An 18,431-nucleotide genomic window follows, 5' to 3' on the forward strand; every position below is an offset into this window, starting at 1 on the left:
AATGAAAAGAGGAGTCCAACAGCAGACTTGATCTAACAGAAAGAAGAAAGAATCAGTGAACTCAGAGAAAGTTTATTTCAAACAAAAAGAAAAATAAAAATGGAAATGAGTGAAGAAAACCTAACTGATTCAGGAGACACCATAAAGTGGACCAACATATGCATTACAGAGTACCAGAGTAGAGGAAATAAGAAGGGGACAGAAAGTTTATTCAAAGAAATAATGCCTAATAACTTCCTGAATCTGGAGAAGGAAATGGAAATCCAGTTTAAAGAAGCTCAACAGGTTCAAACTTTGAAGAACCCAAAGAAATCCTCACAGAGACACATTATAATTAAATTTGCAGAAGTAAAAGACAAAGAGAATTTTGAAAGCAGCAAGAGTAGAGTGACTCATCACACACAAGGGAAGACCCGTAAGACTACTAGTATAGTTCTCAGCAGAAATCTTGCAGGCCAGAAGCAGGTGAGATGGTATACTCAAAAGCTAAATGAAAACCAAAAAACCCTGCCAATTATGAATACTATAGCTGGCAAATCTATTCTTCAAAAATGAAAAAGAAATAAAGACTGCCTCAGAAAAATAAAAACTGAAGAAGTTAATCACCACTAGAACTTCTTTTCAAAATATTTTAAAGGGAGGATTTCAAGTTGAAACAAAAGGACACAAAACAGGAATGCAATAGCCATACAAAAGTATAAAGCTCACTGATAAAGATAAATATATAAACTAATGCAGAATACAGTAATACTGTGACTGTGGTGCATAATCACTTAATTCTAGTATAGAAGATGAAAGATAAAATTTAAGATGAAATAAAAAAATTTAAAAATATCTATAACTATAAAAATATGTTACTGGATAGATAATACAAAAATATGTAATTGTGACATCAATGGCATAACATGTTGGTGAAAAGTAAAAGTGTGGAATTTTTGTATGCAATTGAAGTTATTATAACTTAAAATATATTATTTTAACTATAATATGTTTTCTATGTCACATAATAATTGCAAAGAAAATAAATATAGAAGAGCCACAAAAGGTAATGAGAAAAAAATCAAATCATGTCACTCTAAAAATTAACAAAACACAAGAGAGGACAGCAAGAGAAGGACAAGAGTCCAAAAAGCTACAAAACTGACAGAAAATGGTCAACATAATGGTAATAGTAAGTCCTTCCCTATCAATAATTACTTTAAGTATAGATGGATTAAACTCTTGAAAGCAAAAACATACGGTGACTGAATGTGAAAATATTCAACTCTATGGCATCTACAAGAGACTCACTTTAGATTTAAGGAGTCTCTTGGGCTGAAAGTAAAAAGTTGGAAAAAGATATTCCATACACTGGTACCCAAAAGGGCAGGGATGGCCATGCTTATGTCAGACAAAATAGACTTAAGTTGAAAATTGTCAAAGAACACAAGGACATTATATAATAATAAACAGATCAAGTCACTAGGAAGAGATAACAAATATACATGAAATATACATATATGTGCATTTCTGTGGGTATGTATATATGTATGTGTGTGTATGTGTGTGTGTGTGTGTGTAGCAAATATCAGAAAATCTATCTATATGAAGCAAACTTTAACAAGATTAAGGAGGAAATAAACAAAAACACAATAATAGTAGGTAATTTTGATTCCTACTTTCAATAATAGTCCATCCATGCAGAAAATCAATGATAATACAAAGTACTTGAACAGCACTATATACTGAATGTACCGGTCAGACATACACAGACCAGTCCATCCAACAGCAGTAGAATACCCATTCTTCTCAAGCACACATGGAACATTCTCCAGGGTAGATCACATGTTAGTTCACAAACAATTTTACAAATTAGATAATGACACAAGAAAATGATAAATTCCTGGAAAAATAAACATACCAAGATTAATCATGAAGAAATAGAAAATCTGAACATACTTCTAACTAGCAAGGAGACTGAATTCACAATTAAAACCTTCCAATAACAATAACAAAAAAGCCAAACATCAAAGGACTTCCCTGGTTCTACCAAACATTTAAAGAATTAACAGTAATGCCTCTCAAACTTTTCTAAAAAATTAAATAGGAAAAAAACTTTTAAATCAAGAAATACAAATCAAAAGTACAATATATCATCTCATACGTGTTAGAACTAAAAACAAAACAAAAACTAGAAGGCTGGGCATGGTGACTCATACCTGTAATCTCAGCACTTTGGGAAGAGGAGGGTGAATCTCCTGAGCCCAGAAGTTTGAGACCAGCCTGAGCATCATGGCAAAACCCTGTCTACAAAAAAATATAAAAATTAACTGGGTGTGGTAGTGTGCACCTGTAGTCTAGCTACTCAGGAGGCTGAGTTGGGAGGATCATCTGAGCCCGGGAGGCAGAGGTTGCAGTGAGCCAAGAACATGTCACTGTATTCTAACCTGGGTAACAGAGTAAGACCCTGTCTCAAAACAAACAAACAAACAAAAAACTAGAAATAAACATGTGTTGGCAAGGACGTGAAGAAATTAGAACTCTTAGGCAATGCTGATGGGAATATAAAATGGTGCAGGTGCTATGGAACTCAGTTTAGTGTTTCATCAAAAAATTAAAAATAGAACTACCATGTGATACACCAATTTCATTTTTGAGTATTGATCTAAAGTATTTAAAATTAAGATCTCAAAGGGATATTTGCACTTCCATCTTCATTGCACTGTTATTCTCAATACACAAGAAGTGGGAACAAACTAATGTTCATTGATGGATGAATGGATAAAGAAAATGTGGTATATAAACACAATGGAACATTACTCATCTATTAAAAAGAAGGAAATTATTTTACATACTACAACATAGAACAACCTTGAGGACACTGTGCTAAGTAAAATACGTCGTTGACAGATGGATAAATACTATATGATTTCATTTATGCGGGATATCTAAAATAGTTAAACTCACAGAAACAGAAAGTAGAATGGTGGTTTCTGGGTGCTAGGAAGAGGAGAGGTGCTGGGTATACAGTTTCAGTCGTGCAAAATGGAAGAGTTTAAAGACCTTCTGTAGATCATTTTATTTACAGTTTACAATACCATACTGTGCACTTAAAAGATTATTTTGTGACTCACGCCTGTAATCCCAGCACTTTGGGAGCCCCAGGCGGGTGGATCACGCAGTCAATAGATCGAGACCATCCTGGTCAACACGGTGAAACCCTGTCTCTACTAAAAATACAAAAAATTAGCTGGGCATGGTGGCGCGTGCCTGTAATCCCAGCTACTCAGGAGGCTGAGGCAGGAGAATTGCCTGAACCCAGGAGGTGGAGGTTGCGGTGAGCCGAGATCGCACCATTGCACTCCAGGGCAGGTAACAAGAGCGAAACTCCGTCTCAAAAAAAAAAAAAAAAAAATTATTTTGAGGACAAATTTTGTTGTCCTCAAATTTGTTGTATTTTTTCCACAAAATACAAATTTGTTGTATTTTTTCCACAAATTTTAAAAATAAATACAAACTTGATTTTGTAACTTAAAACAGAGAAAAGAAGATGTTTTTCTTAGAAAATACCTACTAAAATATTTAGGAGTAAAGGGCCATAATTTCTGTGACTTGCTATCAAATGATTCAATAATTAAATTAAATATTACTAATGTGTGTGTGCAAGCACGTATGTGAAGAAAGAGATAATGATAAAATAAGTGTGACAGAATTTTAATAATTAGAGAATTTAGGTGAAATATCTATGGGAGATAGTTGCATTACCTTTATAACTTTTCTGTAAGTTTTATTTATTTTATCCAGATTACAAAGTTAAATTCATGTTCTAAATACTGATATCTTGAGTCTACTTCTTGGTTTTGTCACATATGATGTGACATAGGGGAATTTATTTAAATTATTTAAACCTCAGATTTCTAATCTGTAAAATAAAAGTGATATTGCACTCTCTTTACAGTGTTGTGAGTAGTGAGTAAGACACTATCAATAAATTTTTCATCATATTGGGAATAAACAATCTCTCAAAAATATTAGCTGAATCCAGGCTCGGTGGTGCACACCTACAGCACTGACTAAAAGGCTGAAGCTGGTGCATTGCTTGAGCTCAGGAGTTTGAGACCAGCCTGGACAAGAGTGATATCCTGTCTAAACAAACAAACAAACAAAAGAATTAGTTGTCATTAATGCCATTTTAATGTTAATCTATTATAAAACAGTAATCCATCAACATCAACTATTTAAAATAGACATTTAAAATTTTTAAATTTGTATAGTAATTGCCACGCATGCAAATATCTATATACTGTTTACTAGCTGATCAGCTTCAGCTATTGCTGAGAACAAGTCAGATGAAATACTCAACATATCAAGCCAACCTTTATAACTCATTAACCTGAGTTTCCAGTCGGTATCTGGATTTCCTCATCAAGTACTATAGGTCCCTTGGTCGATTGAATACTAAAGGTTTCTGTTTGTTATTAACAAATAAACTGCTGATATTCTGTGTTTCAGATATTTCCTCAGTAAATGGACATGAGATCAGAATAGAGAAAAAGGAAAATAAATTGGCACTTTGATTAGTTAGCTTATCACAAATTATTCTGTGATTGCTGTAAATTTTCTTGCAACTTGAATTACAACCTTCATAGATTCCAGAACTAGTTTCTAAAGAACAATTGAGGTACTCTGGACTGCACTAACGAAGTTAGTGCAGATTTCACCAAATGGTGCAAATATAACATGAAAGAATTCTTGCACATTACGCTAGCAATCAACTATGTATTACCTTGTTTTCCTTTGACAATAAAGAAAATATGTTGTCAGGAAGCAATGCACACATTTGTATGCAGAGGTTTTATAAAAGGCTCTGCCTTAGAGAGTGAGACTCTGGGTAGGACAGAGTCTACCCAGTCTGCTTAGAAAGGAATATGGGTTGGAACCATGAAATGACATCTCTGATTTTAGTCCCTTAGCTGGAAACATTTATAATTTGGATGGAAAAATAGGCCATAATATTAACCACAAACAAGAGCAGCATTTTGAGCTAGCAGGAAAGCAACTATGAAACTAATTCATACTAATATATAAATGATGAATTGTCCTGAGACTTCACCCAAGAATTACAGGTACCTTCCTCCCCACTGAAAGTAAAATCTCTGGAGGTCAGAGGCACATGTCACAATCATTTTATTATCTTTTGCAGCCCTTAGTAGAGTGCCTGACATATGTTAGGCATTCAATATATACAGTTTGAATGAGCAAAAAGCAAGTGGAATTTCAGAATAGACAATGATGTGAGGTGAGAAATTTTCAGAAATATGCGGAAATTTGTTTAGTAACCAAGGTTGACTGGGAAGAAAAACAAGTTCTGCCTAGGAGCCTGACCAAGTTCAGCTCCTCTAACTGTAACTTCATTGCACCATTTCACTCTTTTCCCTATTCATGAATGTGAATTGATATAATCTCAACAAAAATATATGTTGACCTTGTCCCATGTGTTTCTGATTTTGGAAGGCCCGTTTACACGCTTCAATGACACTCTTAACAAGTACACCTCACAAAGGAAGACCTGCACTGCAAAACCGTGTGGAAAATTGTACCGGGATATTACTGAACACAATACCAGAAATATATCCCTGCTACTAGTGCTAGCAATAGGTGAATAATGTGTTTATAAATGTAGCTTTAAAATACTAAAATGAGTACTCTTTTTATATAAAAATATGCCATATTCTTTCCAAAAATGTTCTTAAATTTAGGGGTATTTAACACAGACATATTTTCTATATTAGAATCTCTTTTCCAATTTAGACAAGTCTACTTCATGTTTTTTTAAATTTCCTTAAGTAGTTTGATGAGAGCCATACTAATTTATGACTTTTATTTCTGGGTTTGAAGCCTACTTCAATATTTTATACATAGTAGCTTTCAAATAAGTGTAGATGATTTCTTATCTTGTGTGCAATTGAACTAGTTTGAATGGTTTTTAGTTTTCCATTCATACAATATTTTAAAAGCTAAACAGTTACTCTGTATTAATTCACATCATACATGCAAATGAGGAAATGATGTATATGTACATATATATGCAGTGACAGACAAATTAATATTTATGATCCAAATTTGCAATGATTCAATCCCAGGAAACAATGATTTCATTTTATACTTATTCTAAAATTGATTCTTTTTGTTATTTTATAAGCTGAGTTACTGAGTCCCCTGAATATTATTTTATTAATTGTTGTGAAAAACACTAGTTTCAAACATCCAGCAGGTGGTTCCAAACTTAAGTTTCTGCTATTAAATGGCATATAGCAGCATTAAAAACATAAAATAATATGTCCTGATTTTCACTGGGTTGTTCAAAATAGAGGAAAGCATTGAATCACTGAAGTTATCTTTGTTGAGCTTCCAGATTATCTTCCTTATGAAGCTTTTGACAACATTTTTGCAGAAAATTGTATTAATATTTAAATATTTTCATTATTTTAACAATGACGTCTTTTCTTACTCTCTTTTTTTTTTTTTTTTTTTGAGACAGGATCTCACTCTGTTGCCCAGGCTAGAGGGCAGTGGCATGATCTTGGCTCACTGCAACCTCACTGCAACTCCCTGGGTCAAGCAATCTTCCCACCTCAGCCTTCTGAGTAGCTGAGACTACAGGTGCGCACCACCAGGCTAAGCTAGTTTTTGTATTTTTAGTAGAGATGAGGTTTCACCATGTCGCCCAGGTCTTGAACTCCTAAGTTCAAGTGGTCTGCTCACCTCCGCTTCCCAAAGTGCTGGGATTACAGGTGTGAGACCCTGCGCCCAGCCCAATAATGATGTCTTTAAATGTGGTGAAGTATCATGTTAATGTTTATCTTCTGCTTAAATGCATTCTCCTGTGAAAACCGGTAACTAGCATTGAGAAAGTGTTTCCATGCTGCACAGTAAACAGTGAACTACTAACCTGATTTCCATTTCCTTGGTCTTCCTCTAACATTTTTTCATTTGTTATACCTGGAAATCAACATGCCTAGTTGTTTCTCTTTCTGCTTCTCTGGCATTTAATGAGCAATGACGATACAGACTGTTGTGTTGGCAAAATTCAGTTTACTGCATCACAAACATGTCAAAAATAATATAATCCTGAATTGATGTTGTAGTAAACACAATTCACACCCCTCCTAGATTCCCTTGGCGCTGAGGAACCCTGGTCTTTCCCTGTATTGCTTCATGTCCTAATAATATTAGCTGTGGGCAAGAGCCATACCCACAGCCTCGTCACAGCCTCCTTCTCACTCACCTTAGTGGGAACTGGAGCAATTCCAGTGCCTGGCAAGTCCTATTCTGAGCTTCATTGCAGCTGACTAGGAGTGGTTGAGAGAGCTGGGAAACATAATCTATAGATACAGGAGAGTTAATATTGCTCAATGAGAGACAAAGTACAAGAAAAGGAACTATTCAAGGTTTCAGGGACCCAGCAAAGACTCTCTAAAGACACTGCAACCTAGGAGCAAGTCTTTCTACTGTCAGGATGCAAGTCAGTTTGCAAGCACCATCTTTTATTTGCTTTCTCTCCTTTTCTACTTCATTTCACTTTATTCTTTATAAAACATTGAACACATGAGCTTTATCTCCCATTTTTCTGTGGAGACTACAGGCTAATACCTATGTAGAATATTTTTAAAACAAAGAGCTCAAGTGGCTGAAGTAAGAGTTCTAAAATCTTTGCACATTTATAAGACTATAGACCGATGCCATTTATACTACTTTCTGAGGCTGATTTTACTGTCACGTTTTATTATAGGCATGACCTGAAGATAGTGATTTTTATCTTTCATATAGCCAATAAATGATAGTACAGGGGTTTAAGGTAGCACAAGTTGGCAACCAATTAGATGTAGTTGCAAGGTCTCAAAAAGTTTAGGATAGCACTGAAGTTTTCGGTCTGAGGGACTATAAAACAATGATTACACCAAAAAACTTTGAGCATAAAAATGTTTGGGGAAAAGATGATAAACCAGCTGATCTTCTCTATTGTGAAATGCCCCTTAATTCTTGTCACATTTTAATAATGTCTCCTGCCGTTAGAGAATTAAAACTGTAGAAATATCAAATCATGGTTGTAAATTCTTCTCAGCCCAAATCTCTGTGTTCCTGTCTTGAAAGTCACCTTGCTGCCAAAGGAAATTACCTACAAGAAAATACTTTTCAAAAACAACTTCAGAAGAGTGAACGACTAGCCCATTAAACTACCCTGAAGGGCAGTCACTTCTGCCCCACGGAAGGGATCCACTGGTAAAAAGTCCTCTGCAGGCTCTGCAAAATGAACTGGTGATGGGGGAAACTATATAATAAACCCATCCCCAAAAACGGGAAGTCAAGTCTGTTCAAACTTCTGAAAGAATTACTGTCCTTAAGAATGTATGACAAGAAGGATAAAACCAGCGAGTTAACACCTCGGCATTTTTTAATATTGCTTTGAGAGTAGAATAAAAAATAGGAGTAGGATAAATACTTTTCACTGGTCTCTAGATCTCTGTATCCTAAGACTTCTACCTTATTGTTAAAAAAATCAACCCTGATTTTGGCAACACCCATCACAGATAACCAGTTATATTATGAACATAGTATATTTAAATTACCAGACATAATCATTTTTAACCTAATATTTTATATATACAACATAAATATTATTATCATTAGGAGACTGATGCTTACTGATAATAATTCACTCCAAATTTTGTAGGCAGTAAGTGTTAGAAATAAGAATTAAAACTAAATCTATCTACATCATTTTTCTTCTATACCACAATCAATCAATGCTTACCTGTTAAGTACTTAAACTCATTAACTGTTTAAATAATGAGTATAAGATAAGGGTCATCTAGTTATTGTGGGAAAAATCACTGAGTGCATGCATTCTTTTAGTGTATACGAAAATGGAAACACAAGCAATCTTTTCAATTGCAGACTTGATATGATTGCATTGCTAAAAGTTGTTGTTCAAGTGCATAGTCCACATGGCATCATTCTGCATTTATAAAAAAAATACTATATATTCATTCTAGTTCTACTATATCTTTGTGAAAACCACCTTGATTCAAATTCAACCACCATTAAAAATGTTTGCTAAGAAATTGTTTCCCTAGCAGCATTTACCAAGTCTTCTTTTCAATCCAACAACTGTTTTAATCCAACAATCCAGCTCCTTTATTTATTTTTATCTTATTTAAAGTTCCAGGGTATATGTGCAGGATGTGCAGCTTTGTTACTTAGGTAAACATGTGTCATGGTGGTTTGCTGCACTTATTAACCCATCACCTAAGTATTAAGCCCAACTATCATTAGCCATTTTTCCTGATCATCTCCCTCCTTACACCCCCCTACTGACAGGCCCCAGTGTGTTTTATTCCCTTCCCTGGGTCCATGTGTTCTCATTGTTCAGCTCTCACTTAGAAGAACATGCAGTGTTTCATTTTCTGTTCCCGCGTTAGTTTGCTGAGGATAATGTCTTCCAGCTCCATCTATGTCCCTGCAAAGGACATGACCTTATTCCTTTCTGTGGCTGTGTGTTATTCTACGGTGTATATGTACCACATTTTCCAGTCTTTCATTCGTGGACATTTGGGTCGATTCCATATCATTGCTATTGGGAATAGTGCTGCAATGAACATATGTGTACATGTGTCTTTATAATAGAATGATTTACATTTATTTGGGTATATATCCAGTAGTAGGATTACTGTGTCAAAAGGTATTTTTTGTTCTAGGTCTTTTAGGAATCACCACACTGTCTTCCACAATGGTTGAACTAATTTGTAGTCCCACTAACAGTGTAAAAGCCTTTCTATTTCCCCACATCCTCAAAAGCATCTGTTGTTTGTTGACTTTTTAATAGTCGCCATTCTGACTGGCATGAGATAGTATCTCATTGTGGTATTGATTTGCATTTCTTTAATGATCAGTGATGTTGAGCTTTCTTTCATGTTTGTTGGCCGCATAAATGTCTTCTTTTGAGAAGTGTCTGTTTGTGTCCTTTGCCCACTTTTTGATGGGGATTTGTTTAACTTCCATCTAGATGTAGACTCTTGATATCAGACCTTTGTCAGCTGAATAGGCTGCAAAAATTTTCTCCCATTGTAGGTTGTCTGTTCACTGTAATGATAGCTTCTTTTCCAGCTCCTTTTTGCAATCCAGCAATCCGCATAAGTATTCATTTATAGCATTAAGATTGAAAATTCCCATTTGGCACAGAATGGCAAGTCCAAAGTGAAAACATAATGAGAATTAAATCGATATTTATACCAACACATTGAACAGGACAAGTGAATAAACTAAGTTGGAGAAAATGCAAGTATCCCTTAGGGAAGCTGAAAACTACATATAAGTTTCATAAATGTGATCACCTAGATCACTGTGGGCCTACTGTTGTAGAAAATGAAAAATACCAGCTAAGATTTTCGAGACTTTCAAACTTTTGTTAATGTCAGATAATAAACTGTCATAATGTCAGATAATTATGAAGATAACATGTATAAGAGTAGTTTATGAAATAGAGGGGCCTGCTTCACATATCATGTAAAAACTATAAGAGTTTCTTTTCAATTTTCCTATTTAGCAGATGTCTTAAACTAAATCATAAGGAAAATAGAACTGCAGATAACTTTGTAATTCCCAATGTGTCCATCTTTACAAGATATTATCCTCTCAAGATGAAATAAACATCCTCAAACAAAGCAAAGAATAATACTCAAAAACTCAATGCCTGCCAAATCATAGAATAAAAGAGGCAAGATAATCCAAATTACCATCTTCAGCAAGAATGTATGCATCAGGCATGTTAGTACAATCCTGCTAAGGGTCCTAAATGTGACCACTAGCTCAGACTCAAGTGTCTTGAACACAAATCAACACACTTACTTGTCTACTCAAGCATTTATTCACTCGTTCAGTTATTCATTCAACATGTATTCATTGAGCTCCTATTATGTGCCAAACACCATGCTGAGTGTTGGATCAAATGTGGTAAGCATATCTTGAGAGAATAACAGCATGGAGACAATTAAGACAGGTAGTCAGAAGAGGCAGCTAACCGAAGTGAAGAGAGATTGCCTAGGAGCCAGACGTCTGAATTCCTCTTCCCTTTATTATTTAGAGTTTTTGGGACATTGGGCAAACACTGACCTATTTACCATGCTAGTGACTATAAGAAACACAAAAGAATATAAATTTTAAATTTTCATGTAAAGTTTTGTACATTGGAAAATGCTCTGTAAATGTAACTGTTCCACCAAAAAATAGCACGTCCTGGAGTGCAGTTTCCAATGACTTTACACTTTTCCTCCATTGCATGTTTCAACATGCTCTGTCACATTAGTTCTCCTCTACTGCTTGTTTGAAATCTGGGATAGGTTCCAAATTTTTCATGCTCTCACAGATAATGAATTTCATCAATAATATTTAGTCATAAGCTCTTCATTTTCATGAATTAAAGAATGTGCAGTTTTCTATAACATAAAATCACAGGCTCTAGATTCAAATCCTATCATGAAAAAGGGAGTGTGATTCGCATCTTGTCTATTCTACCTTGTCCCGTATCTAGGTACCTTTTTCCCTCTACCCAGACCACCACCTTTGGTACCACCTTTGGTACAAAATTCCTTTGTACCAAAGGAATTGTCACTCGGGAAGGAGAGTAAGAACAAGAAAAGTCTTAGTTGACAGTGCCATTGGGTTCTGGCACTGTGGCTGCCTGGGCATTCAGCACTGGATCTTCTGTGCCTAGGAGACATTCTCCATTCTCCAGGAGCCCACTCATTCATAAAGAGCTCTTAACTGGAGCTTTCTTCTCTGGAAGCCTACTTAGTTTCTCCCCTCAGCCCCTGATTTTAAAGGTCTAGCCCACAAACCACTCCCTGTTTGGGCCCTAAAACTCTTCCAGGACTTAAGTACCCATCTTTGTTCTCAGTACCTAATTCTGGTCCACGGAAAATCTCATGTTTCCTTTACTACAACAAACTCTGGGAGTACAAACCATTTCCAGCACAGCTTTCTCTCATCTACCCACTGTCAGCCCAGCCCTTGGCTAAACAGGATATCCACATTCATGGTGTTCGTCTTTCAGGTTATGTTGAACTTTACTAAAAATAATGATAAATAATGAACTGAATCCATAAGCTTACTAAAGTCATAGCTACTCAAACAGGTCAAGAATAATTATTTTAGTCAGCTACTTATGTCTAATTACCACAGATAGATTTGAAAATTTTCTTCCAAAAGTATAATGTGGGTCATTTTCAAAGTAAATGAGTGACAATGGGTAATATTAGTAAATGAAATACTAAACTTTTATTCATTGAAGACATCATTATATAAGAAATACAACAATCTCTTATTGCTTGCCTGATCCCTTATTGCAGATTGAAAGATAAGGGCTTTGCTTCAAACTAGTGCATGTTCACTGTGAAAATAAGCCTAATTTCCAGTAGCAATTTTGCTTGGCTTAACTATTACATAAAAGCTGGGAAAATAATGGCACTGAAATCCAATATTGTATCACTAAAACCAAAGGCAGCCTCTTCTAATTGTAGGATGGATTCTATGTTGTCAACTCTTATTTAATGAAATAAAGGCATGGAATCACATTTTTACTCTATCTCAAATGTTAATCCTATCAGCTAAATCAGAAAAGCTAAAATATCTTTGATTGATGAAATAAAATTCATTGCTTTTATAGAGATTTCCTGAAGCTTTTAAATATCAGTTATTAAAAAATAGTAGTTTGCTCTTTGCTCCATATGGTACTCTGACTATTATATAAATGCAGTGTCATTTTTTGACAAGAAAACTAAAATCTGAAAATTCTCTATCATATTTCAGGGTGCCATTTACAGAACAAAAGTTATTATGTAAAAAGACCTCAAAATATCTATATGTTTTTCATACAAACAAAACTAAATATATATAATCTCATTACACAAGCACCCCTCTTGAAGATCAGAGTGTTTCATACTATGTTGGATTATCATAAGATGTTCTTAAGAATTATGTTCTGCCTTCTTTGTAATAAAAAAGTATTGTTTCCTTCAGACAGAAGGATGACAGCAAATATATCCTGGATGTGTTTTTTAAACTTTAAAATTCTACATAACCCTGTGTGTCTTAGTCTGACTATATGCAATGTAGATTAGTAGATATTATACATGCAAACCTAGCTGTATTATCTTTTCTCAACAGCATTCTCACTTCACATTGAAATATTTTTTGATAAGGTGTAGTAATGGGGTTTGATTGAATGTAGTTCAATTGTTGGTGACTAAATGTAGGAGATCTTCCAAATTTTTCTTGAAAGATTATATACTAACAGAAGAATCCACTTAACGTTACAAATATGCAACCCAAATTACCCTCTAGTTGAATTACATCCTGAACCATATCTTACAAAGAAGTCATTGCTCTTTGACAAACAAATATTGGTGACCCAATTTTGTGTTCTAAAACTCATCTAAATCTGGAGGTCATTTCATTTTACTTCCAAAAGTGACTTGTAACTGAATTAAAAGCATGTTTTCTTTCATCCTCCCTGCCTGTATCCCCAGCCCAATGTATACAAAATAATGATTATAAGCCAAATTATAAAGGAAAGAACACTGACAGGTTATAAATATTTCAGTTCTGCCTATGAAATTTATGCAATCAGAATTGCAGGAAGTGTCACTGTATTAGTACACTTTCATGCTGCCAATAAAGACGTACCTGAGACTGGATAATTTATAAAGAAAAAGAGATTTAATGGACTCAGTTCCACATGCCTAGGGAGTGCTCACACTCATGGTAGAAGGCAAAAGAGAGAGTTACTGAGGACTGTTTTTTACTCTCCAATGCAAACTGCTATATGCAGAAGCTCTTTACAAACTATGAGGTCCTATAAAGCGTAAGCTTATAATCATCAGCTTCAAACAAAATGGAGTGATTTAGCCCTTTTAGACAATTTTCTTCCTATTCAAAGATCAAGAAAGATTTAAAACAGTGGACCTGAATATTCAGAAAAGGAAATAGAAAAATATTATATATAAATAATATATATATTATATATAATATATTATATATTATTTATATATGTAGATATAGATAGATAAGCATTAACTTGGTAAATCTTCCTTACAGACAGGGGCAATCAGCTTAGATCAAACACAGAGCCCACTGGTCCCACGGGAAAGTCTTTCTGACTTTTGCCAGTGATAGACATGTTCAATTTGAATCAGGGAGGCAGAGCAAAAGGGCACCTATCCTACCCATTTGGGTTGGATACCTCCTCCTCTTCAATCACAATACAGAAATTTGACTGGAAGGCCAAAGAGTTCTTCGCTGTACTATGTTCCTATTATCAAAATCAGGAAGGTAAGTTCTGCATGCATAAAATTTTCTGTGGCATTAGAATTTTCCACATGAGGTGATTTCCTTTATCAAATGATCCAATCTGTCACCCACTTCATACACAGCTCTTTTTTATGTTTATTAGACTTTCCTTTATTAAACATTTTAAACATATTACTCCCTGATAAATAATTCCTCCCTAAATTTGCATATGTTAGTGCAAATTTAGCAAGCATATCACTCACACTGTCATCTTGAATTTAACCTGCGGCTTTGTAAAAGAAGAAGGAATGAAATTACACCTAAGTAAAGTCTACAGTTATGCCCCAAATAAGATGACCCCTTAGGAAAAAAACTTTTTATTCTGCAAAGCAGCATAACCTGAGCACATCACTGAAAACGGATTGTATACTTAAAGCTTAGAGAGAAAAAAAGAAGAAACTTGGTGGCATAAAACTCTACCTTGATGAGGTATAGGGTTTGCTCAAAGAAAATGATTCACACAATTTTACTATTTGAAACTCTTACCAACGCATGTGCTGTGAAAATATAAACTTTGACTTGCAAACACAATTTAAAGAGGTTGAGTTGATACTGAATGATAGTTTTCTAGACGCCCTTTAGTCTTTCAAAATAATACTGTAGTTTTTCCTCTGGCCTCTCCATACCCCAGCTTCTGCTTTGTTCTTAATTCTCTTCGATGCTTAATAAATCACTGTTTACAGATGCTTCATCGAGCCTTGAAGAAGAATTTAGCAAAATTGTTCTTGTCCACCATAAAACTCAAAATCCAGAAACCTAGTAGTATACAGTGTTAAAAATACATATTTGTATTATAGAGAAGGTTAACATACTGCAGCATCATATTAAATTGTAATGAAAAAGAAAAATGTATAACCAGATGCCAACATAAGGGTCTTTTTTTTTTTTTTTTTTAACATAGGCAGCTCAAAGTGAGAGCATTTTAATACATTCTCCTGAAAGGCAGGGAGAAGACAGAGTCATTTCGTTCTGTTGAAGATCTCTAGTGACAAATCAGCCAAATCGAGGATAAAATTATATGAAGACAAATGTCACAATTAGGTAAGAGTCTTTGGAAATAGAAAAATAAACAGAAACCACACGGTTGGGTAAAACCCAAACAGGACACGCTGAGTAAGAATATTCTCCATTAATGAATGTTTATAAGCAGTCAATTTGTCGTATTGTATAAAAGTGAAACTGATCGTAGAGAAAATCAGAACATTTTAATAGAGAATCAGTTCCTATGATGGAGCACTTATCAGTATTAGTTCATAGAAGTAAAAGGAATTGTCTCTATTCTCAGATAATCCACTTGCTCTTTTACTTTATTTGAGGCTGCAGATATTCATTTAATAACATAAACTAGTGTGCAGTTCTGAGTTTCAGTAAGCTAAGGATTTTCTAAAACTCTGATTTTATTCAGCTCTCAAAACACAAAGTTCTCATCAGGGTGTATTCAGAAGAGCAAACCAACCATATTTTCATTTCATAAGAACAAAACAAACAAACAAAAAAATCCCAAAACAACAAGCTGTCTGCTTTGGAGTTTCAAATGGCACAACAAAGTTGTTTTTCATCCTTTCTAACTTCAATGTTCATTTAAATTCAATTATCCACCCACTTCACTCTAGACGGAGAAACCGGGCAGATAGGGGAAACTCTTGTTTTAGGATGAGCTATATTTTCTGTGTCAGGAACAGATTGAAAGCTTTTTATGCTTCATGAACATTCTGTGCTCCTTGAAAGAAAGAAGTATCTGTGCAGAGAATCAGACTGAAGGATGCTTCTCTCAGATACACCTGTTCTGTTTTTTGATGCACTGGCCCACAAATCACCTCTTCATCTTTGTCAACCTCAAGCCTCTATTCTTCTCCAGTGACCTGAGGCCGATGCAACAAAAGAAGGCAATTCTTAAGAAATGTCAGAAGACTTTTGCTACCAAAAACAACACCCTGCTAAAACTTGATAGCTAGAAAACTAAAAGGCAATGTTTGTGCTGGATTTTATGGAGGGCATCTTAAAAATAAGACAACTGAGCATTGTTAATTTAAATTCCTATTTTTAATCCAAGGAATGAGGCTACAGGTACCATGTTCTATGAAAAAGGCAGAAGACAGTATAATTATGGAGATTACGGCAGCAGAATCCCTGACTCAGAACACCAGCATTGCCTCACTCGCTGCCATTCACCCCTTTCAGCACTCCTGGTTCCTGTTTCTTGGACAGCAACCAGTCGATGTCTGCTTTGGGAACCAGGAACTTTCCTTTGCCCCGGTGCACCTGGCTTTCTCTGTTTTTACAAAAAGACCAAGTTGCCTTTCATTGCATTTACATGCAAGCCTTACTACTGCCAAGCTCATTTATAATGGTATTAAAAAAATGAAACTTAAATTTCAAGTACTTAAATATACATACACATATAAATTTTTATAGGCATATAAATTACAAGAGACTGTGGAAATATAGAAAATGATAGATCATGTCTAATTATTTGGTATCTGTTAAGCACAAAAAGGCTTGGTAATCCTGAGGAAACACTAAAGAAAGGCACAGAGGAATCCCAGTTACACTAGTGCATGCTCATATTTGTCTTGTTTTAACTGTGCACTAGGAATCACGCTAAATCCTTTCCATGAATTATTGCATTTAATATTTCCAACTCCATAAAAGAGGTAGAATGACCACTGCAATTTCACAAATGAGAATCATGCTTAGAGAAGTACAATAGCATACTGAATTTGTCATACCTAGTAAGGAGAGAATTCGTACTTGAAACTCCTCTCATCTGAACATTTTGAATAGTTTACAATCCAAAATGGAAAGCTTGCACCTCTTTTTCATTTCTTCCTTGGCCATATTAGCAAAATATGCCTTGAAGAAATTTCCTTTTTGTTTTTTTTTTCACCAGATCTCTTAAACACCTGATATGATCGAGTAACAAATATCAGCAAAAGATAACAACAGGTCACCTGGCAATTTTTTCTTGTTACGGGAGCAGCAAAGTCCTTGTCAGCAAAATTATTTCAAATGGTTGCCAAAGTAACCTGTCTAGACTCCTTAACAATTAAATACAGAAACAGATAAAAAATTGTGTTTGTTTGAAGAATGGGGGCTGTGGGAGACACAAAGACCAGTCTAGCAACTACTTTTAATAATTTATACTTTGCTAAGAGCACGACTTTGCCTTCTACCAAGAGTCCCTGGCTAAAGTGGATGGTCTTTATCTACCAAACTGTGAACTCCTGAGGGCAAGAACTATACTTCTTTTTTATCTTCTTCTTCTTTTTTTTTTTTTTTTTTTTTTTTGATATGGAGTCTTGCTCTGTCACCCAGGCTGGAGTGCAGTGGCATGATCTCAGCTCACTGCAAACTCTACCTCCCTGGTTCAAGCAGTTCCCCTGCCTCAGCCTCTCAAGTAGCCAGGATTACAGGCACCGCCACCACACCCAGCTAATTTTTATGTGTTTAGTAGAGACGGGGTTTCACCATGTTGGCCAGGCTGGTCTTGAACTCCTAACCTCATGCAATCTGTCCACCTCGACCTCCCAAAGTGCTGAGATTCCAGGCATGAGCCATTGCGGCTAGCCACTTGGATGACTTCTGTATCTCCAGTGGTGCCCAGTATTTATGGAATTGAATTAATTAGTTTAATTTAATTAACCAGGATATACAATCATGGTCTGGCTAGATTGTTGTCAAATTCTAAATCATGCTATAAAGTCTCAGATGATGCACAAAGTAGCGCTTTTCTTTTTCTTTTCAACACAATATATCAGCTGAGAGAAGGTGCGGACATTCAGCTCAACCTTCTCCTTCTACTTTTCCTAAGTATTAAATCTTAAAATGCTCTTTTTTCAGCCAGGAGACTAATTTTTCCACTTTTAGGATTTCTGAAATTTAAATGGATTAATAGGAAGCCTCTCTATTAGGCTTTCCTTTCTTCAAGGAGCTGGGGTCAGAAAATTTAAATTAAGGCAAAGAAAGTGAAGTGAACAACTGTAGCGGTGTGCTTGAGACTTTCCTAGTTTTAAAACTGAAAGTCTACATTTTAGGAAAACCTTTAG

This window comes from Aotus nancymaae, unplaced genomic scaffold (assembly GCF_030222135.1).
Source record: "Aotus nancymaae isolate 86718 unplaced genomic scaffold, 86718_ANA_hifiasm-v0.15.2.pri h1tg000014l, whole genome shotgun sequence".
NCBI lineage: Eukaryota > Metazoa > Chordata > Mammalia > Primates > Aotidae > Aotus > Aotus nancymaae.